Below are 23,955 nucleotides of genomic sequence, written 5' to 3'. Positions count from 1 at the left end.
TTCACTTATTCATTTATACACAATGTACATGACATGGAAGGAAGAAATTTGTTGTAGTGGATAGAGAGCTGCCCTCCAAGCCAAAAAGATGCCAGGCTCAAGTATTACCTCTGACACACACTGGCTGTGTGGCCCTAGACAAATCACTTAACTTCTCAGTGCTTTAGGCACTTCTCAGGGAAGGTACCAACCTGCATTGATAGGAACTGGACCTGTGAGATTACACACACACACACACACATACACACACACATATATAAACACATGTACAGGTGTCGCTGATAGCCCTAATAGATTACACATTATAATCTATATACACATGTGTGTATATGCATATATTTATACTTATGTATATAATGGGTATACTTGTATACATATGTGTGTATATATACATACATATATTTCAGTTATCTTGAAAAAACACATTCATAGTGTCTCATTTCCCTAAGGATTCTAGATAAAAGAAGTATCCATTATATGTATGTGTGTATATATATACACATATTGAAGTATTATAAGTATTACTGTATGTACATGCATACATACATACATACGTACATACATACATACATACATACATACATACATACATACAAACAATAATACTTCCTTTATCTAGAATCCTTAGGGAACAGAGCACTGTGTATGTGTTTTTTTTTTTTCCCAGATAACTAAAGCTGAATCTTTTAAGCTCTGAAACCTTTCATACATTTTCTATTTTATAGAAATATTTCTAAGATATACAATCATCTGCCTTCTTAAACAGAATACATAGATTATGCTATAAGCCTTTATTGATGACATTTATTATTATAATGCTATACCATAATACTGTGGTGCCCCCCAAGAGCTGGACTCACGTTGGACTGTTGGCCTTTATCCCAAGTGATGCCTGACTTCTAGGCATATATAGTTCTTGGGTCTATTTCATCTCTCCATGTCCAGCTGCCAGGTGTCACTTCTCAGTGCTGGTGGTATGCCTGTTTCTAGGAACTCTGCTCCCAATGCTTCTTTTTATTTGCTGCTTTGAATTTTCTGTGGGCTGGGAAACTAGATAATAATGTGTGTTTGACTAAAAATTTTTTCAGTGTTTCAAGAATGCACAATTTTGTTGCTTTGAATATTCTCTGTATTGACTTAAGTTCAAACCCTCTACAACTCAGAAGATGATCTTCTAGGGTTGCTGCTTGTTGTGTGATGTGTTACGTATGCAGTGAACAGAGCAGCAGATAGGATCATAGCATCAAATTCTTCACTTTGCAGCTAACCTATTGATTAGCCTCTCACATCTCAAGAAACCTGGCCCTTGGACCAAAGACACATAGTCTCTCTTTGGGTCTATACTCAAAACCTTACCAGTTTGTTAGGAATTGCCAACATTTGTCAGTAAAATATATAAAATTAAATTTCTGATTTAAGTCAATGGGCCTTAAATGAGAGTTTATCTTACAGAAAAAAAAAAATGCACAGACTTTAATGCATGGGCTTCGTGATTGCTATTTTCAGATCTTAGAAGCCTTTTTTTGCTTAGTTCCTGGTATTTCATTATGTTCCTAATGCTTGAGGCTCCTAGCTCTTCCTTCTGGATAAATGGTTTGTATGTGTATACGTGTATGCATACATGCATGTATGTGTATTGTATAAACATGTGGGTATCATGAACTCAGTCGTTAACAACACGCACATGAAAATCTGTAGGCAGCCTTCAGCCATGGAAAGCATAGAATGCTGACCACATATGAAAGTCATTTGCTCTCCAGAAACTTGGGTATCTAAAAGCATTGCACAATCGGTTTGAGTTACATAAATCCTTCCTTAGGAGAGTAAGAAAAAGAAAGGAAGAACAAAATAACCTCCTAGAATTGACTCACAGAAAGACTCATAGATTTGAAAAGACCTTAAAAAGTTGTTTTCTCATTTTCTCTCAATTTCTCATTTTAGAGATGAAGAAAGCTCAGGGCTAAAGTGGTCAGGTTTTCATACAAGTTAGAAGGGGACCTTAGATATAATTTAGCCTAACCTCTGTATTCTAAAGATGAGGAAACTGAAGCCCAGGGAGGTTGTGACTTGCCCCAAGTTCACAACGTAGTAAACACCAGATTTGACTCCAGTGACTCTGACTCAAAATTCATTCATATTTCCACGTATACAGTAATGCCTTCAAATGATTTGAAAAAGGCTCCTCTTTAAAAAGTTGGCATGTGAAGGGAGAATTTAGTTTACTCTAGCAATCAGACATATGGGTCTAATATGGGAATGAAGAAGACAGGCAAGATGCTTAAGTAAAGCAACAAAAAGGTATGTTTTCAGGAAAAAATAGCAAAAAAAAAAAAACTCTGCTCTGTTCACTGCATCATACGTAACACATCACACAGTAAGCAGTAAACAACTTCATGTCTATGGCCTCCCCAACAAGCACGAGCCTATGGAGTAAATGGTAACAATTTGTGAAAGTTGGAAGCTGAATAAAGCCAATGTATTGCATCCAATGACCTTTCTTGTCAAGAGTGACCTTGAGTCTGGATTCTACCCATAGTGGCAGCTGGGCCTTGACTCATCCATGGCCTCACTCACTTCCCTATGGTATTGGGATGAGTGGACAGGAATGGAATAGACTGGTAAGTGGATGCTTGGAGTCCTCCCAATTGCTAAGGAGAGTTAAGAGTGAAATTCTAAGTACTGCAGACTATTAATTTGAAAGGAGAGAAGAAAGAAGAAGGGAAGAGAGGAGAAGATAGGAGAAGGAAAGAACGGAGAAGAGAAAAGAGGAAGAATATATACGAAAAGGAGGACAAAGGGGAAGAAGAAACTATACAGAGGAAAGAGAAAAAGGGAAAGAGAATGAAAGAGACTATATAGGGGGAGAGGGAGAGAAAGAGAGACGGAGAGAGACAGAGTTATTCCTAGTTGTTTTGGCAAGAACATTCCCTAAGCTAGATACCCTACAAAGCTGTTTCTGTGGCAGTAGGTACTTGTGGTGCATACATTAACTGTGACTGTGTCCCTTGCAGCAGATGTCTCTTAGGGTCCAGTTTGAGTGGGAAGGGAAAAGCCTGTAAAAATTAACTTCCTCTCCTTTAGTTCTACTTTCCAGCTTCCTGGCACTACCACGAAGGGAACTGACCAACCCATCTCCCATAGCAACCCCTGACAAACGCCTCTAGGAATACCAGAAACTATGTTCCCCCACGGGCAAAGATCCTTTTAAACCAGGCATTCTTATCCCCTTTTCATAACATGGATCGTTTTAGTAGTGTGGTGAGATCTATGGACCTATTCTCAGAATAATGTTGTTAAATGCATAAAATAAATACACTTACTATCATGTTTCAAAAAACAAGTTCATGGACCCTGGGTAAAGAGCACCTCTTTTAAATGTACTGAGAAACTCATTAGTAGTTACCATTTCAGTCGTGTCTGACTCTTTGTGACTCCATTTGGGGTTTTCTTGGCAAAGATACTGGAGTGGTTTGCCATTTCCTTCTCCAGCTCATTTTACAGATGAGGAAACTGAAGCAAACAGGGTTAAGTCACTTGCCCAGGGTCACATAGCTAGTCTCTGGGTCTACCTTTGAACTCAAAAAGATAAGTCTTCCTGACTTCAGGCCCAGCACTCTATCTACTACCCTATCTAGCTGTCCCTAAAAGTAAAATATACTTTAATCAAAATAGTTTGGGCTATTATTTCCAAAATTATCAATGAACTCTATACATAATAGCTCAAATTTATATAGTATTTTAATATTTGCAAAGCATGTGACATTCTTAGAGTAAGGGTGGGATTATACCCCCATATCAATTAAGGTAATCACGGAAGGCCCAGACATACCAACTGAATCAATAAATCAATTTGTGTATAAATTGGAGTGAAGATAGAACTTCATACTTACAATTACCTCACTTGATGTCCACAATAATCTTATCTGGTAGGTGCTATTATTAACTCCAATTTGCAGATGAGAAAACTGAGACTCCGTGAGATAAAGTGATTTGTCCAAAATAATACTACCAATAAATTTCTGAGTCTAGATTTGAACCCAGATCTTGCCCTATCCATTATACCACATTACTTCTCTAAACTGCTGTAATCATGTGTATAATAAGAATCATTTAATTGTCATTGGTTGATAGCCCCATGAATGTTAGATTGCCTGAGGGAAACTACCTCTATTCCAGTTTCTTGCTCTCATCCTATCACATGCTTCCTTCATTTTTCAATGTTAAGCCCTTGAATAAAGATGTGGAAAAAGTAGACTGATATATAGTTTCCAAAATTCTGTATTCTTCCATGTTACTAATTCCAGAATCAAATAAAACTCAAAGAATTTTACCCAATGGGCTCACAATCTTTTAATTCCTGATAACTCAAATAATAATAATTATAACTAGCATGTATATGGAACTTTAAGTTTTGCGAAGTGCTTTACAAATATCATGTCATTTTATCCTCACAAAAAAACCCTGTGTATTATTATACCCATTTTACAAATGAGGAAACTGAGGCAGATAAAGGTTGAGTTACTCATCAAGGGTCACACGCTACTAAATGTCTCAGAGTGGATTTGAACACAGGTCTTCCTGGCTCTAAGTCTAGCACTTTATCCGCTGTGTCACCTCTCTACAAGTTTAGGTCCCTTCATACCCTTCCACTGAGTCCCATTTCTCTCTTGGCATTTCCCAGACACATTCTTAGGTACTTCGGTAGGGTCTCCTCAGTTTGGCCATTCTCTCCAATGGACCTAATAGCAATATTCATACCTTCTCATCCTATGTGAATCCTGCCCATATCCTCCCATGAATCCTCTTGTTACTGGTGGTGGTGGTGGTCCTTTGTCTTCAGATGGGACCAATGACATCATGGGGTGATGTCTTGACTTGTGTGTGAATTGGATTTAAGTGAGACAAAGTGGCACAGTTTTCAGCCTCACTCTCTCTCCCAGAGTCATTGAAGCTCAGTGGCAAGATGAAAGTCAAGGAGACTGGCAATGGCCCAGGATGCAATGGATGGGTTATGATCTGCATCACAGACCTCGTTACATTATCCTTCCCCCCCCAAACCCACCCCATAAATCCTCTACAGCTTATCTGCATAACATGCTGGGGGTCTGGAATTCCCACCATTTTTTGATCCTTGAACCCCTTTAATACATACAAAAAAAGTTGTGAAACCCTATGGCAATTTAATATCCTACTGATAATATTCTTTTAGATTTATTAAGTACTTACAATAACAATAACTTTTGTTCCCAAAAACTACAAATTTAAGTTATATAATTACAATAGCATATTATTCCACCTATAATTATGAAAATACTAAATATAAAACTAATTATAAGATAATTACAAATATTTTATGTGGGACATTCTGTAGGAATTAAAATAATTCAACAAGACTTCATATGCTTACTATTATCTACAAAATTTCATATTAAATTTCTTTGTCATACAAGTTTTGTTGAATATAAATAACATTTTAATGAAATCAGTTATAACTTTGAAGATGTTGAACAATATAATAAACACAAATAAACTTAATTTTGATGTTGGACTTTTTATTGGAACAAAAGTTTGAAATATTTGGCTCAACATCAGACAAACATAGTCTTAAATCTGGTTCTGCATCAAGTTTAATTCTGTATTTTGATTTAAGATAAGAATAAAATGAAAATGCTCATTCACACAAATATGTGGTGGAAATTGGAAGGAGAATTTTACAAGCTCTCTTGCTGAAAGATTCATTTTTTTAAAAATTGCCACACAACCAATTGACAAAAATAAATAGCTAGTTATGATATCAACTATTTCATTTTCTACTGGCTAATGACTAGCACTATATTAAATGATAAATGTACTTAAATTTCATTTGCATATATTACTTCATTTCTCACAATGTTTATATTTGACCTAACCTTTTTTAGGGAATGAATCTCTTCAGAGATGACTTTTTTCTCTTCCACCACTGGCAAACTGGATACCCTCTCTGAAACTCTACTGAAAACCTGACCAGTATTACCCAAATAGTTTGTTTGAAAATCTGCCAGATAGAAGAAAAGTAAGAAAAAGCAGAGGATAATTTTAAATTGAAAAAAATAACGTTGATACAGCAAAGAGAGGCAACATCAGTTGTCTTTCTGCAGAACTTCTGTGATAATCAGTGATGGCTTCAAAATTGCTCATAAATGCTCCACGATCATGGTTTTCAACTTGACCGTTGTGCTTCAAGAACACAAACATTCAGAACATCTTGATCATGTGCATCCACAGTAGATGAGGCACTATTTCAGGATAACAGAGGGGAACAGGGGAGCTGTTCTGGTGTAGTCTATGTGAGGGTACGTACATGTATATAAGCATATAATCAGAACCATTTTGCTGTCTGATGTGGAGCCCTTGTGATGGTTTAGAAACAATATAATGGCAGGTCTAGCTACTGTAAGAACACATTGTATTGAGTCAGAAGAGGTCAGGGTTTGATATACTCCTACACAGAAACCAAAATTGTTGTGTACATGATCATGATTGTTTCAATCAAATTATTTCAATAGGTTTGCAGAAGCAAACCTATAATACTTCAAACACGTATATATTTGTTGTCACAGTGGAAAAATATATAAATAATTGAGCAATTCTTTACTAAGGCACCATTAGAGAATTTTTAGCATGAACCCCTGAGCCATTTTGATGAAGCCTCAAATGGGAACCCCTACTTTTTTAGCATTCTGTGGGTAACATGACAGCAGTCAGGCAATCCTTCTGTTAGCCCTATCTCCTGACACGAGTTTGGTCTACCTCCTTTTTTGATCATATGTGTCTTGGATGAAATCTTTTATGCCAACTCTTTTATACAAGATGTCATTAATGTGCAATAGTCAAGTTATGGCTACTACGCACCTTTCGGTGAACCACAATTTTTATTCTTCAGAGATTATAATGTTTAATAATTTGTGTCCATATAGTATCACCAGAATATTGGGGGGGAGGTTGCCTTTAAAGATGAGGGTTGTTTTTGGTTTTTTTGTTTGTGTGTTTGTTTGTTTCTGGGAGAGATCATTGGAAACAATACACAATTTCTCAAATGCAATGCAGATCAACTGGCAAAGATCTTTGCTGATAAAGGAAAGGAAAGAAGAGGATTGCAATTACCTGGATGAATCAAGGGTGGAAAAAAACCAGCATTTTTTTCTTAATTACATCTAACTAATTCAGACAGAAGATGACTTTTCTCCCAAATTCGTGAGGGATTATTTTTGCCTGAATTACAAATATTGTGGTGAAGACCTGGCCTGGGAACAGGGTTTGTGGTAGAGGAAAAAAAGGAACTGGAGTGGTTCCCCTGCCCCACCCTTGCCCAGCTCTGACTGTTTAGGGAAACAGAAGAGAGAGGGAGGAAGAATAAAGGGAGAAAAGGAGGAAGAGTGGAGGGGGGGGAATGGGGGCTCTAGAGTTTAATTAAAACTACTGAAAGGAATGGAACATTATTTTCTCTTATTCTCCCCTTCCCTCAGGCTTTCAAAGGAGAGGACATTTTCTTTTTGCCTTCTCCCCAAAACATTACCAGAGCTGGAAAATGGATTGGTTTGAATTTGTTCTTCTTCCTTTTTTTTCCCTATCCATTCTCATTTAAAGGGGGTTCCAATAAGCAACAGAAGAGCCAAAATATAGAAAAGCTAAAGAATAAACAGAAAAACCTAACTTCTACGTCACCAAGAGATAGCATGAAACAGCAGAATGAGCATGGATGTAGAGTTAGAGGATCTGGGTTCAGTACCCCTGTTAGCAATTACTACCTGTGTGACCTTGGACAGAGCTCTTAAACTCCCTTAGACGTGGTTTCCTCATAAGTAAGGTAAGGGAGTTATAATAAATGACGCATGGGGTCCCTTCCAGCTCTGTCAGCCTATGACTATAGAGATATTCATCAGTGCACAAAGAAAACAGACATGGTCCTTGTCCTCCTCAGAGATTCTATTCCAAATCAGACATCAATGCAGCCATGCTGCATTACAGCATGATCAGAAGTATATGGACACACCTTTTGTCTCAGGACTTCAGAATACCTGAGAATACTGGGAAGCAATGTCATTATTTGGAAAAGGTGAAGAAATCATCATCCAGCATATTTATTATAGACCTACTTTGTGTGGTCATTGTGGTAGACCCTATGGAAACAGAGAAGTAGGAGGTGGGGTCCATGTCTTTGACGTGATTGTGATCTAGTTGGGGAGACAAAGCATACATGTAAAAAGGTAGAAATGAGAGTGTGGAATAGTTATGGCAATAGGGAGAAAGGAAGTGAATGAGAATTGATATAGGAAGAAGATGGATAGAACTTGGTTGCTGATTAGATATGGAAGTTGAGGGAGAATGAAAAATCAAGGATCATTCCCAGGTTACAAACCTGAACGACTGGAAGGACAGTGGTGCTATCAATAGAAAAGAGAATGATTTGCTCAGAGAAACATCTCCTGGGAACATGCTGAATTGAAAGGGCTTACTCAGTTAAGGAGCTGATAATTGGCAAACTGTACAGGCAGATCCACACTGGTGTTCTGTAGGTGGTTGCTTTTATGAGTAGCCAAGTGGTTTACTGAGAGCTTTGTTATAAAGCTAATTCATGGAAATTTATTTAGCTAGAATGACCCTTCTATGGACTGTGGAGGAAGCTCTTTATGAAAGTGTGAAAGCAACCTGGGAACTGACCAGGGAGAAAATGAGGCATTGCAATGGTGATTAGTCAGGCTAAAGGCATTGTGTTAGGGATATCAGTGGTTACTACGAGGAAGATGGAAGATGACTGAGATAAGTAAGATGGAAACCTATGCTTGTGCACGTGTGGACATACACTTTTATACACACACACACAATCTTACACACACATAATTTCCCCAAGCAAGGGTGGATAAAATTCCTCAGGTCTTATCCTCTTTAGGACACTGACCTCTCCTTATTTCCATTAATGTATCTATAGATTTTTTACATACCAACTAGGCATCTTGAAGGAAATTTTTTAAAAATTGTTAAGATGTGGTTCCTGCCCTATAGGAGCTTAAAACCTAGTTATAAAGCCAATCATAACCAAATGGAAAAGATTCAGCACTGTGAAACTACAGAGACAGCAAAGGCTATCTGTTGCTTATATCTCCATTCTTCAAGGTACCCAAACTTAAGCCTCTTAGGTAAGTACAGCACATTTCATTAGGGTGTACACCCAAGAAATCTTATTAATTTTTTATTTTTCTTTTAAAGGCCAATATTTATTAAATGCTCAATCATAAAGGTTGTTGTTTTTATTAATCCAATTAAAAAAACTAATACAAACTTAAGCATCACAAGTATGCATAATACATATATATTTTAAATCTATATTTTAAAATGAAAATCTCTATTTTAAATCTATATTTCAAATTTTTATATAAATCATATCTAAGTAAAAATCTATATATCTCAACCACTTATTTGAGATAGAGTATACACTTGGCACACACCATATGCACACCTGTGCTCAGCATCATCTTTGACCTTTTCCTCACCTCCAATATCCAGTTAGTTGCCAAGTGCTGTCAATTCTATCTCCAAAATATCTCTCAAACATGCCTCTTCCTTCCAACGGCCACCATTCTTGTTCAGGATCTCTCAGACAACTATTATGATAGCTTCCTAACTAATTTCCCTGCTTCTGACTCCTCCTCTCTTCAGTACCTTCTTCCTGTTATTGTTTAAGTAATATTTATTAACAAGTTCTTCTCATGTCACTACTCTTCTTGAAAACGTTCAATGGGTTCTATTGCCTACCATGTAAATCATGAACACGTTACTGCACACTAAAAGCCCTCTATAATCTAGGTTCAATTTCCCTTTGGTCCCCAAGGTTCACATTTCCCTTCTATAAACTAAATTTTAGTAAAACTAGACTAATTCCAGTTTTCTGATCTCATCCTACTCTTCACCATCTCTGTTGTGCTTTCACTTGTACCATCCCTTATGTTTGGAATGCTCTCCCAGCTCTCCCCTCTCCCAGCTACTCTGTCTCTGTCTCTGTCTCTGTCTCTGTCTCTGTCTCTGTCTCTGTCTCTCTCTCTCTCTCTCTCTCACACACACACACACACACACACACACACACACACACACCACCACCACCACCACCACCACCACCACCATCAATATCTGCTGAAATCCTCTCCTTCTTTCAAGCCCCAATTCATTTCCTACCTCCTTGCCTTCCTTAATTATCTCAACCAAAAGTAATCTCTCCCTCCTTGAATTTCCCATAACAGTCTGTTTGGCTTTCTCTTTTACCCTTTATAATCTTATTTCTACTATTTGCATACCAGTATCAACTTCTCCAATTGGATTCCAATATTCACTAGTGGATCCTGAGGATAAACACTGTGACTTATTTTGTCTTTGTACTCCCAGCACTGAACACCATGACTTTCATATATTAAGTGTTTGATAAATGTTGAATTGAATTGAGTCAGCCATGGACTAGAATTAGTAAAAGCTCAGAAGCAGGAAGGAGCATGGTATATTTGAAGTCTGGTAAGGATGCAGATATTTTTGGAGCAATGATGGTACCATGAAAAAATAACAAAATTGGGAACAGAGTCAGTTTAGAGAAGGTAATAAATTAAATTAAAGATAACAAGTTAAGGTGATGGTAGGTCTAGGGACTGGACTTGAGATTTCTTTGTATGGGGAACTCTTGACTGAGGAAACTCCCTCCACCAACACTTCCGGCAACTTCTCTTCAATATAGCATTCCCTGGAATACTAAGAGATTAAATTACTTGCCCAGGATCACATAGACCAGTGCTTCTTAAACTGTGGGTCATGATCCCATATGGGGTTGCGAAAAATTTGGCAACAGTAAAAGGTTTCTAAATGTACAGTGACCAAAAATTGATTAGAAATCAAACACATAATGAATCCAAAGTGTTTCTGTCAGCGCTTGGCTATCTTGCATCATGCAACTTCACTGCAGTGTTGGTTCTGAACACAAAGCATGTACACTTTGCACTGCTCATACCCTCAGGCCGCGCAATGCCAACAAATGCTGCCAAAATGCAAAAGGAGTGACAAGTGGAAAAAGTTTTAAGAAGGCCTGGTATAGACAATATATGTTAGAGACATAACTTGATCCCAGGTCTTTCTAGTTCTGAAGTCGGTTATCTATTCACTATGTCATGCTGCTTCTTGGTAATGATATGCTATTCAAATGGGGATATTCTATAGAGAATAGAAAATTTAGGAATAAGGCACTGGTGAGAAATTCAAGGTTTGAGAGGCAATAGAATGAGTGAGTGTGAGGACTGAAGGTATGAGAATCAATGAGCTTTTCAAAGAAATTTCTGAGATAGGAAGGAGGTGCATTTGAGCTGGTTCTGGAGGGGAGCGTAGAACTAAGACAAAATAAAAAGAAGAAGGAGTACAATCTAGGAAGGAGGGATGACAGAGCCAAAGGTATAGAGATGAAAATGAACATGACTTTCTTTTTTTAGTTGCTTTTTAAAAATTTTTTTTATTGTTTTTTCTTTTTTTTCATTTAATTACATGTAAAAAAATTTAACATTCATTTTTAAAAATTTTGAGTTCCAAATTCTCTCTCTCCCTCCCCACCTTGAGAGGGCAAGCAATTTGATGTAGATTGTACATGTAAAGTCTTGCAAAACATATTTCCATATTAGCCATGTTGCACAAGAAAACACAGATAAAAAAAGAACACAAGAAAAATAAAGTTTTTAAAAGTATGCTTCCATCAGCATTCATACTCTATCATTTCTTTCTCTGGAGTTGAATAGCATTTTTCATCATAAGTCCTTTGGAATTGCCTTAGATCATTTTATTGCTCAGCATAGCTAAATCATTTACAGTGGATCATCATACAATATTGCTGTTACAGTATACAAGAATACGACTTCCTTGAAGGACAAATGGTCAACTAGCCAGCTTGAGCAGACAGTTCATGTGGATTATAGAGTAATAATCTGAATCAAGTTTGTATAGGTAGCATACAGTGAAACAAGGGAAGAATAAAATACAATATAATTAACATATATATTGATGTAAAGAAGAAGGAGGATGGTGGTGCTTACACCAGACAATTTTGATCCTCTCAAAGAAACAAGAAGAAAATCTATCCTATTAGATTCTTGTCTCTATGGGGCAGAATTTCATCTCACAAAAATTTTATATAACTCACCTACCACATAGCAAAGTGCTCTGCAAATGGTATGGTCTTAATAAATATTAACTGAATAGATATCATTAGCATAGATCATCCAAAATTGACTCTATCAAAAAAAATCTATAATTATTTAATTTCAACAAATATATGCTGAGAAAAACACTGTGCTAGACACTCAGGATAGAAAGACAAATATAACATTGGTCTTACTTTCCAAGAGCTTACAACCTAACAGAGAGGTGGGGGAAAAAGATATGTATTCAAATAATGTTATGCAAGAAGGAGTGTGATAAACAAAAGGGCAAAAGAGCTTAGAGAAATTTGAGAAGAAATAGATTGCATACCTTAAAAGAGATCACAGTACATAAGGACTGGCTGAAGGAAATCTGAATGTTTAACTTGGAGAAGAAAAGATTTGGGGAAGAAATGACAGGTTTCTTCCAATATTTGAAAAACTACCATATTAAAGAGAGATTAAACTTGTTCTGCTTGGCTATAGCGAGAAAAACAAGAAACAATGGACCCTCGGGAGCTATCCAGCTCATCCCCACTCATTTTGCGAAGGAAGAAACTGAGGCCCAGAGAGGTTGGGTAATTTGCCCAACATAACCCTCAAAGGCAAGTTTTTTCTGATAGTGGAGCTAGTGTTCTTTCCCCTGTACTATGGTGCCAGCGGTTTGATATAAAGAAAATTTTCCCAACAATTAAAGCTGTTCAAAAGTCCAATAGGTTCCCTTCTAATTGGTTGTGGTTTTCAAGAAGAGTTTGATTGACCACTTGAAATGAATGTTATGGAGTATATTCTTGTTCAAGTATGGATTAGACTCCATGGCTTCCATGGTCCCCATTGCCTGATTCTGTGATTAAGTATTAAGGTAAACAGAAGGGCATGAAAAAAGAGTTGGGGTTCATATAGATAGAAATATTTTTTGAAGCAGTCACTGTGGAAATTTGGCAAGGAATAGATGAGGAACAAATAGAGGGATTGATGAAAATGATAATAAATGCTTGGAGATTGATTGATTGACTGACTGTACCTTGAGGATAATTTAAGCAAATACTTTCATTTTGTAGATAAAGAAACTGAGGCCTAGTGGGCCAAGTCTGCTTAATTATTAAGCCTTCTCTAGCCACACTCTGTGACCTAGAAGTGGTAGATGGTGTGGCTAATCAATGGTTGGGGATTATCAAATAAAAAAGGACCAGTAAGTCTTTCCTTCCAAAGAGCATTGCACTAAAGTGGCTTACTAAAGAATCCAGGATGGGCAGGGAATCCAATATGTCCAGGTGGAGGCTAATAGTCTAATGATTGGACCATCCAAGTGGGAGGCTGCCATCACAAGATTACTTACATTCCATTCCCTGAGACAATCTTACTCTGCTTTCATTCAACCCTCCCAGCAATGGAAGGAGCCAAAGAAGAAGTGATGTTTGCATCCTGTACACTGTGTACAATTCAAGCCATCCCTGAAGTTTTTTTTTTTACTTTAAATTCACAGTGGGGGGATATCCCCCAAAGATACTGAGAGCCCATAAGATTTCTAAGAGCATAATCTCCAGGATAACTCGCACAGGAAAAGCCAGAGATGGGTACAGAATGTAGGTAGGAAAAGTAACAGATGGTTCCAGCCTCAGGAACAAGGCTCTTGAACGGTTTCCAAACCCAGGGTTTGGTCACCAATCCAACAGAAAGCAATTAAGAAAAACAGAGCTCCAACTCCTCACTCCCTGCTTTATCAGAAAACAAAGCTCAGGTTTCAATCCTGCATGTTTGAATAAAATATGAAAACATCTTGTGGGAAAGCTGCTGTTATTTTTGCTTTCAGGTGAAGCCACTATTGTATAATAGAAAGGACGTTGAACTGGGGTCAGAAGACCTGGGTTCTTTCTAGTCCTTTCTCTGTCATTATCTGTATGTCCTTGGACAAGTCACTTATCTTCTCTGACCTTCAGTTTCATCATCTAAAAGTTCCAGTGCTAACATTCTATGACTATTTTTAGAATCAAACTGTCCTATGATTGATGCAAAACTGTTTTCAATGGAAATGAACCCATGGCTCTGTTCAGTAAGAGGATAGGTAACTAGATTCCAGTCAGGAGTTTGAGCATCATTTGAACTGGGTTGACCTCACTATTCACATGACAATTCTTCAGTCCTCTCCTTGCCATCACTCAACTCACCTGGTTACCAAGTGAGGACAGACAAAGGTAGCAAAGTGTCAGAACTGTAACAAATGCAGAGTCAAATGAAGAACCCTAGTCCCAGATGATCCCATTGAGTAGCACCTTTATCTCTATCCTGTCCTCCTCACCCATACAGTCATGAGGACTCCACAGTATCTAACACTTCCTAACAAATGTCTGTTGAATGAATGGATATGGCCATTTCCATGATAACTATTCATCTTTCAATTAGTGGTCAGGGGGTAGAACAGCAATTTCACTTACCAAAGAAACTTGTTCATACATCCCACTCTGAACATGCATTACAGTAGTGCACTGAAGTATAGAGAGTTATTTTCTTCCTGTGATTAGGAGTTAACTTTTGGTTGGTAAGCTAATTGGCCAGTGAGAAGGGAGAAGCTATTCCTTGCTCTTCTCTTGACCACTGCCATTGGGGTCCTGAGGTTTTGGCCAGAACAGCATAAGAAAGACTTAATGGAGCTGGAACAAGTCAGTTAATCAGTCAACAAGGATTTATTGAGCCCTTCTATGAGTCAGATACTATGCTAAGTTCTGGAGATGAAAAGAGAGGCCAAAAGAGTTCCATTAAAGGGTCACTAAAATGATCTAGGGATTTAGACCAGGAGACTTTTGTAAGATGGTGGTCTATAGGGACAGCTAGGTGGCGTAATGGATAGAGCACTAGCTCTGGAGTTAGGAGGATCTGAGTTCAAATCTGACCTCAGACACTTGCTAGCTGTGTGACCCTGGGCAAGTCACTCAACCCCATTGCTTCCAAAATCAAAAGAAAAGAAAAAAAATGATGGTGGTCTATACAGATATTAGGATACCTGAGGATACTTTGAATATCCCAGATTCTCTCCAAGGCCCTCCATTTGCTTCTTTATACTATGTCACTCAACCATCCCCAGCTCTGATTTCTTTTTCACTGGCTTCCTCACTAAGAAGGAAAAGTTTCCAAGTTGGGGTTGCTCTTTTGACATTTGGGCATTCCCCACAGCCAGGCTCTTACTCTTGGAAAAGTGTGTCAGTCTGGTAGCAGATTCTCTGCTCACTACCAGCCTCCAGTAAGGCCCCAGGGGGATGTTTTCTCAAGGCTCTCAATATAGAACATACCACACTGTTCCTTTCTTCATCCTCCCACTCACTTGCTCCTTTGCCACCCACCAACCTGTTCTCCTACCCATCGCCCACATCCACTTGGGTGCACACACCTCCTCCCCCCCAATTAAAGTTCACAAACCAAAGCTACAAAACCAGAAAACAAACAAAAAAAATTGAGAGCCCTTAAGGTGGAGAGTCACAGGCTATTTTCAAAAATACAGAAGGGGAATTTTTAAAAAAGAATCAAGGAATCCGTGACTCTTGTGACAGCTGTAGCAAATATATTGCCTTAGTCATCACTATTCTCTTAAACCATTTTAAGGAAACATGTTTTGCTTTTTGTTTTAAACAGGAACAGATTGCTCAGGGTATTTTTTTTTTCAAAAGCCAGACACGAATCAGAATGCTCTTCCTCTTCATTTTTACAAGTCCTTGCTCTCTGCCCAGTGCTATGATATTTACTGAACTGTACATGAAACCACCTTATATTTTCCAGGCAGCCTTATGTGGATGTTGGAGAAGGAAAACAGACCCTTTATGGGGACCTCTTCTCTAGCAGCTAGCCTGAGGATATTAGCACAGGAGGAGACTTGGTAATGAATTCTGCTCACTCTGTACATAGGAAATGTTGGAACTAAGTGGCCTGGAAGTAAACTGGGAAAGGGGAGAAGGCAGTTGGCAATTAAGTCTTCTGGAACCTTTGACAAGCTCACTGGGGTGCAGTAAATTGTTCTACTGACCAGAACAGAGAATGGGCATGGTTTATTTTTTAAAGCCCTTCATAACCTGGTTTCAACCAGGTCTTTCTAGTCCAGGGTTGTGGAACCTGCAGCCTTGAGGCCACATGTGGTCCTCTAGGTCCTCAAGTTGTGGCCCTTGAAGTCGAAGGGCTGGACATCTTGCTTTTATTCACAGATATTTTGTTTGGTCTTTTTCAGTAATGTCTGACTCTTTGTGACCCCATTTGGGGTTTTCTTGGGAGAGATACTGGAGTGATTTGCATTTCTTTCTCCAGGTCATTTTACAGATGAGGAAACTGAGGCAAACAGAGTTACGTGACCTGCCCAGGGTCACATAGCTGGTAAGTTTCTGAGGGCAGATTTCTCATCTCTGGAATAACTTTCCTGATGCCACTAGTTACTAAAGCCCTCTAACTCCCCATAAATTTGCCTCAATTTTTTATTTTTGTAGGAGTAAGATTGATTGATACACTCAATTGAAGTCACCCTACCTCAGAACCTTAATAGTAAGATAAGATGCTGGTACCTTATTCAGTTACTCCCAATGACAGCATTTAGTTTCAATCAATTAGAGATTTAAGACTAACTGCAAAAAAAAAAAAAAAATCCCTGAACTGGAATGACTTGTTTGAATAGGCTGAGAAAATCTCGTAAGAGCCAAAGGGGATGTCTATAAAATATCAAGAGAGTTGAAAATTGGAGTCATTTGAGAAGTTGGAGCATGCATAATATTTCAACTAACCACTGTGAAGGAACCATTTCTGGAAGAGGAAAGAGAGGCCTCCGCTACAGGTCTGGCCTAGGTCTCCTTCCCCTCTCCTCCCCCACCCCATCAACTTTGACCAGAGAAGAACCTCATGAGCTTCAAAGGGTCCAAAGGATCTTGTCCTTCCCATCTTCCTATCAGTGACCTGGAAGCATGCCTGGATCAGCTGATGACAGGGAGCAAATGACAGACAGGATGTCTGAGAAGAAAAGATTTTCAACAACCAGAATCTATGAGTTACTGCTCTGGCGTGTGTGCTGTCTCAGCTTGAATCCACTTTCCCTTAGATACTATATGTATTTCTGAGAGAGAGTCTTTGGGGGGAATGTTTTATGCCATTTACAGTACCTTAATAAATACTTCCTTTTAAAAAAAAATTGAGTCTAGCTGCCTAAATGACAATTAATCCATAGGCATGAGGATTAAACATCAGAATGGGAACTCTAAGCCATTAGCATTAGATAAAGTCATCCACTGCCCCTTAGGGGTACCCTTAAAACCTTAGGAGAAGAGATAGCTATACTCATTCTTAGAGAGTGATCCCAGGATGCTGTTACATTGTATTGTACATAATTATTTTTGTACATTTTGTCTTTGATGACAAAATGTTAGCTCCTTGAGGACAGAGATTTTTTTAAATTTTCATCTGTGAATCACCAGCATCTAGCACAAGAGTGCCTGGTACATATAAGGTAGCTAATATGTGCTTATTGATTTATTGATTGACTATCCCAGCTGTCATTTAGATACTTGTGCACTCACCTGCAAAGTCACCTGTATTTCTTGCATTTTTAAAAGGTAAAAGAGGAGGCATGAGAGTAGAGGATAAAAAGCTGGACTTGGTGTTAGGAAGATCTGGATTCAAATCTCAGCTCTGAGATATACCATGTGACTTTAAGCAAATGATTTTATCTCACAGTGTCCCCATACTATAAATTGTAGAACAGGTGCTGATATACACTGGTTAGGGCTGTTTCCTCAAGAGAAGTTCTCTACACCAGTGGTGTCCAACTCAGATAGAAATGAGAGCCACTAAACTGTACATAAGGACACCGGCAGGTTGCATATTGACTTAGAAAACCACAAATTAACATTATCTGTATTTTTTTATATTTTTGTTCATTTTGTTAAATTTTTCCCAAGTACATTTTAATCAGGTTCAAGTCACACTTGGGAGTGTTGTGGATGGGTTGCAGATTTGATACCTCTGCTTTACCCCAATGAATCACAATTCTGAGTCAAAAAAAAAAAAAGAGGTGACATCATTTACCTTCAACTGCGTAATTATGGGAATTTTCCCAGGCTTTTAGAGGTAATCCAACCCTGGAGAAAGATTATAAACAGTCTATAAGAACACTTCTAGATGTCAAAAGACGTGTGATTTCATCAATGTGTTTTCACACAGAATCTTAATGCTGAATAGAAATTTAGAGGTCATCTATTTCAGTGGTATCAAACTCAAATAGAAACTTATCCCCACTGGCCACATAGTGACTTAGAAAACCATAAGTTAACATTATCTATCTTGTATTGCATTTATATTTATTTTGTTAAACATTTCCCAATTATATTTTTGTTTTGTTTTGTTTTTTGCTAGGCACTGAGGTTAAGAGACTTGCCCAGGGTCATACAGCTAGTAAGTGTCAAGCATCTGAGGCCAGAATTTGAATTCAGGTCTTCCTGACCCCAGGGCTGGTGCTCTCTCCATTGTGCCACATAGCTGCCCCCCAATTATATTTTAATTTGGAGTTCTTCAGAGCTTTACAGGACTAGGGCTGTGAATCTGACACCTCTAATCTAGCCTACTCATACCTGAACTGGAATTCCCTCCTCAACATACTGACAAGTCATCATCCATACTGAAAAACCATCATCTAATTTCTGTTTGATGACTAATATTGTAGGGGAATTCATTACTTCTTTTTTTAATTTCCATGTTAGACATGGTACCAAAAAAAACCAACAAAAATGAAAAAATTATGCTTCAATCTGCACTCATACTTTATCAATTCTCACTGTGGAGGTACATACCATTTTTCATCATAAGTCCTTTGGAATTGTCTTAGATCATTGTATTGAGCAGAATAGCTAAGTCATTCACAGTTGATCATTGTACAATGCTGCCATCACTCTGTACAATGTTCTCCTGATTCTGCTCATTTCACTTCGCATCAGTTCATGTAAGTCCCCCCAGGCTTTTCCAAAACCATCCAGCTTGTCATTTCCTATAGCATAACAGTATTCTATCACACTCAGATACCACAACTTGCTTAGCCATTCCTCAATTGATAGGTATCCCCTCAGTTTCCCATTCTTTGCCACCACAAAAAGAACTGCTATGAATACTTCTGTACATATAGCTTCTTTTCCTTTTTCTTTGGGAAACACATCTAGTAATGATACTGTTGGGTCAAAGGGGCAGTTTTATAGCCTGTGGGCATAGTTCCAAATTGCTTTCCAGAACAATTGAATCAGTTCACAACTCTACCAACAATGCATTAGTATCCCAATTTTTTCACATTGCCTCCAACATCTGTCACTTTCCTTTTCTGTCATGTTACTAATCTGATAGGCATGAGGTGGTATTTCAGAGTCATTTCAATTTGCATTTCTCTAATCAATAATGATTTAAAGCATTTTTAAATGACTATAGATAGCATTGATTTCTTTCTTCTGAAAACTTCCTGTTAATATTCTTTGACCATTTATCAATTGGGGAATGACTCATATTGCTACAAATTTGACTCAGTTCTCTTCATACTTAAAAAATGAGGCCTTTATCAGGGAAACTTGGTATAATTTCCCCCCAATTTCCTGCTTTCCTCTAAATCTTGGCTGCATTGGTTTTGTTTGTGCAAGAACCTTTTTAATTAAATGTAATCAAAATTATCCATTTTACATCCTATGATCCTCTCTATCTCTTATCTGATCATAAATTCTTCCCTTATTCACATATCTGACAGATAAAATTTTCCATGTTCCCCTAATTTGCGTATGATATCACCTTTTTATGCCTAAAACATGTACCTATTTTGACCTTATCTTGATACACAGTGTGAGATGTTGATCTATACCTAGTTTCTACCAACTGCTTTCCAGTTTTCCTAGCAATTTTTGTCAAATAGTGAGTTCTTGCCTTAAAAGCTTAGATTTTGGGGTTTATCAAACAGATTACTATGGTCATTTGCTACTGTATATTGTATACCTAGTCAGAAGTCATTACTTCCTGTGGCAGCTCAGTCCACTTTTAGACAACTTTCAATTATTAGGGTTTTTTCCTTTCATTGAAGAATGCTTACTTTGTACATTCAAACAGTTCTTTGACTTAGCTTGGAATTCCCATTGTATGGAAAAGTGACCATGTTTTGATAGCTTATCCCCTTCTACCTTCTGGCTGCTCTTATAATCCAGAAAAAAGGATCATCAGGATACAATAGAACCATTTCCAGTGCCTCTGTCTAATTAGACTCTATGATCTCTGATGATGTTCTGAGGGAGCACATGTATCATCTTCTCATATCAAATGTAAATATCTTATCCTTGTTTAGTTTCATGATTGTTCATTCACATTTACCATTTCACATTGACTCCTGTGTTTACACTTCAAAGTTTCTATGCAGCTCTGATCTTTTCATAAGAAATGTTTGAAAGTTCTCTCTTTCATTAAAGGTCCCTTAAGTCCCTTATAAAAGTAGACTCAATTTTGCTTGGTGAATTATTCTTTTTTTTTTCCCTTGGTGAGGTAATTGGGGTTAAGTGACTTGCTCAGAGTTACACAGCTAGTAAGTTTATATGTCTGAGGCCGGATTTGAACCCAGGTCCTCCTGACTCTAGGGCCTGTGCTCCAACCATTGCATCACCTAGCTGCCTCTGTGAACTATTCTTGGTAGTAAGCCTATATGTTTTACCTTCTGGAATACTGTACTCTAAGATCTCTGCTCCTCCATGATGATGGCTGCTAGATTGTGTGTGATCCTATATAATTCCTCCAGACTTGAATTCTTTATTTCTAGCTACTTGCAGTATTTTTGTTTGATTTGAAAGCTTTGAATTTTGGCTATCATGTTCCTGGGAGTTTTTGTTTTGGGTTTTTTTGGGGGGGAGATGATTAGCGGATTCTTTCTATTTTTACTTTGCCTTCTAATTCTTAGAGATCTGGGCAGACTTCATTTATGATTTCTTGAAATATGATATCTAGGCTTTCTTTGTTCATGGCTTTCAGATGATCCTATGATTTTTAAATTCTCTCTCCTTGACCTGTTTTCAGGTCAGTTGTTTTTACTATGAGATCTCATATTTTTCTTCTCTTTTTCAGGATTTTGACTTTCAAAAATACTTGTTATCATTAGCTTCTCTTTGGTCCATTTTAATTTTCAGAGAGTTTGTTGCTTGGGTAAAGTCTTACGTCTCTTGTGCCAAGTTCTTAATTTCCTTTGCAATTCTTTTTTCCAGAGCTCTCATTTCTTTTCTAATTTTTCTTTCTAGTACTCTCATTTCATTTGTAAAAAATATTCTTATCTCCTGTTCAACTGTTTTTTTCTTTTTCATCTATTCTAGGCATTCTAGTTGATCATGTGCCTTATTTAAGAATTTATTGTTGGTGTTTTGGAGTCATTCTCTTCAGGGTTTGGGTCTTAAGAATCCCTGTTACCATGATAGCTTTTTATGGTGGGATTCTTTTTTCCTGTTTTCTCCTTCTTCCTTCCTTCTTCCTTCCTTCTTCCTGTCTTTAGACTTTATGTTAAAGTCAAGTTTTGCCCAGTCATGGAGGAAATGTCTTGGTTGTTCCTGCTTCTGTTTCTTAGGGGTATTGAGTGTCATTCTAGGAGCTCAGGGGTAGCTCAGGATGGGGATGAAAAAACTTTCAGTGTTCCCAACATAGTTTAATCCAGGGCAAAATCTGATTTCTGCCCTTCTGCTCTGAGCACTGCAAGTTTTGTTTTTGGTTTTGGTTTTGTTTTTTAACTTGAGTTTGGATCTGAGCAACATGCTTGCAGGCTGACCCCACTTGGAGTTTCCATAAGATTGCTGCTAGACTCAGCCCCTTTTTAAAAGCTCAGCTGGTTCAGAGTGACAGAAATGCAAATTCCCCATTGGTCTGGGATTCTTTTTTTTTTATTTTTAATTAATTTATTTTGAATTATCAACAATCACTGCCATAAACTTTTGAGTTTTAAATTTTTCTCCCCCTCCCTCCCCACCTCCCTCCCCAAGATGATGCGCAATCTGATATAGGCTATACATATACATTCCTATTAAACATATTTTCACATTAGTGATGCTATAAGTAAAAATTAGAACCAGTAGGAGAAGCCACCAGAAAGAGGAAACAAAATACAACAGAAGAAAAATATAGCAAATAGTATGCTTCAATCTGTATTCATACTCCATAGTTCTTTCTTTGGATGTGGATAGCGTTTTCCATCCTGAGGCCTTTGGAGATGTCTTAGATCCTTGTATTGCTGAGAAGGGTTAAGTCAGCACACAACTTGGCTGTTACTGTGTACAATGTTCTCCTGGTTCTGCTCATTTCACTCAGCATCATGGTCTGGGATTCTTGACCTGGTCATTCATCTGCAAGCTTCAGACTGGGCTGGAAGCTGGAACTGAGATCCACCCCTCTGCTGAGATCTAAGTCACACCCCTCCTTGCTTGGTTAGCAGCATAGAGCCTACAGCAATTCTTCACTCTGCAACAATAGCCCTAGGCACAAGTTCTCTCCTTTGGTCCATCTTGGATCTGTGACACTGAACTAGAGAGAGAGTTATACAGCTTCCAATTTGCACCTTCTCTTGCTCTCTGCACAACTTTAAGCCTCTCTATACTAGATGAAGGACCTCTTCTTGCCCTAATGCACAGCTGCTCTTTGGGACTATAATTCTCCATGTGGGCATTCCCAGCTAGTCTCAGTTCCCAAGATCTATAGGCCACTCTGTCTGTCTCCTTATGCTGACCTAAGCTGGAAAAAAAAATTCATGATTTTTTTCCCCTCAGGTTTTCTGATCAGAATTTGGTCAAGTGCATTTTCTAGATGTGTTTGGAGGCACTTGTGGTTGAGGAGAACTCATTGTACTTCCTGCTACTCCACCATCTTGGCTCTGCCCCACATGATCTCTTATTGACAATTTAGGGTCTTTTCTCAGACAAATTTGTTGCATTTTATGCAATTGACCACCCTCTTTTCCTGGAGAATATTTCCTCCCTGGATCTTTTTCATCTCTTCTGGCATACCTCCTATTAGTCTGACCAATCCTTCTCAATCTTTTTTTGTTTATTTGTCATCCACATAACTTACCTAACTGTAGGTGTTTCCCAAGGTTCTGTCCTGTGGCCCTTTCTCATCTCCCTCTATGTTCTCTCTCAGTAACCTCAGGAAAGCCCATGGGTTTCATTATCATCTCTAGACAGAAGACATCTAGATTGATATAGCCAGTCTCCTTCACCCCCAGGTGAGATTATGCGTCCAACCCCATCCAATTACCTATTGAATAGTTCAAACTGGGTATCCCAAAGACATCTGAAACTTGAAATGATTAAAGGGGAACTCATTTTTTCCCAAACTTTAGACTTTCCTAAAGACATTGCCATCTTTCCAGGCTCTTAGGTTCATGTCCTCAGCATTACGTTTGATAGCCTATTCTCCCTCACCCTACATATCTAATCAGTTGCCAAATCTTGCTGTTTCTACTTTCACAAGAGTTCTTACATCTGACCCTTTCTTTCCACTCATATAGCTATCATATTTAGGGCAGGCCCAGAGAACAGATAATGAATCACAGTTGCCCTGTGTCTAGAGAGATGATCAACTATGGGTGTGGAATGCTAGTTTTGGTTGGTTTTATTTAACTATCTTTGCTGTGAGAAAGAATTAAATGGTGGCATATCAGAAAATGAGTATGGTGTTTAAGATAAGCAGCATCAATAAAACAATACAAATTTTAAAGCAATCATATATTTCTTTTGAATTCCTTAAGTTG

At 38.0% G+C, this 23,955-nt stretch overlaps 1 long non-coding RNA gene across 1 annotated transcript in view; it reads right to left on the bottom strand.

Moving 5' to 3' along the window:
• LOC114048953 overlaps positions 1–9,622 on the bottom strand; it is a 55,257-nt gene extending 45,635 nt beyond the window's left edge. The window contains exon 1 of the long non-coding RNA XR_003569823.1: positions 9,531–9,622. This is a non-coding gene — a long non-coding RNA (uncharacterized LOC114048953). The remainder of the gene's footprint in view (positions 1–9,530) is intronic.
• Positions 9,623–23,955: the final 14,333 nt, after the last annotated feature.

This window comes from Vombatus ursinus, unplaced genomic scaffold (genome assembly GCF_900497805.2).
Source record: "Vombatus ursinus unplaced genomic scaffold, bare-nosed wombat genome assembly UNPS02014794.1, whole genome shotgun sequence".
In the NCBI taxonomy this organism is placed as follows: domain Eukaryota; kingdom Metazoa; phylum Chordata; class Mammalia; order Diprotodontia; family Vombatidae; genus Vombatus; species Vombatus ursinus.
This window is presented reverse-complemented; position numbering and strand designations above follow the sequence as displayed.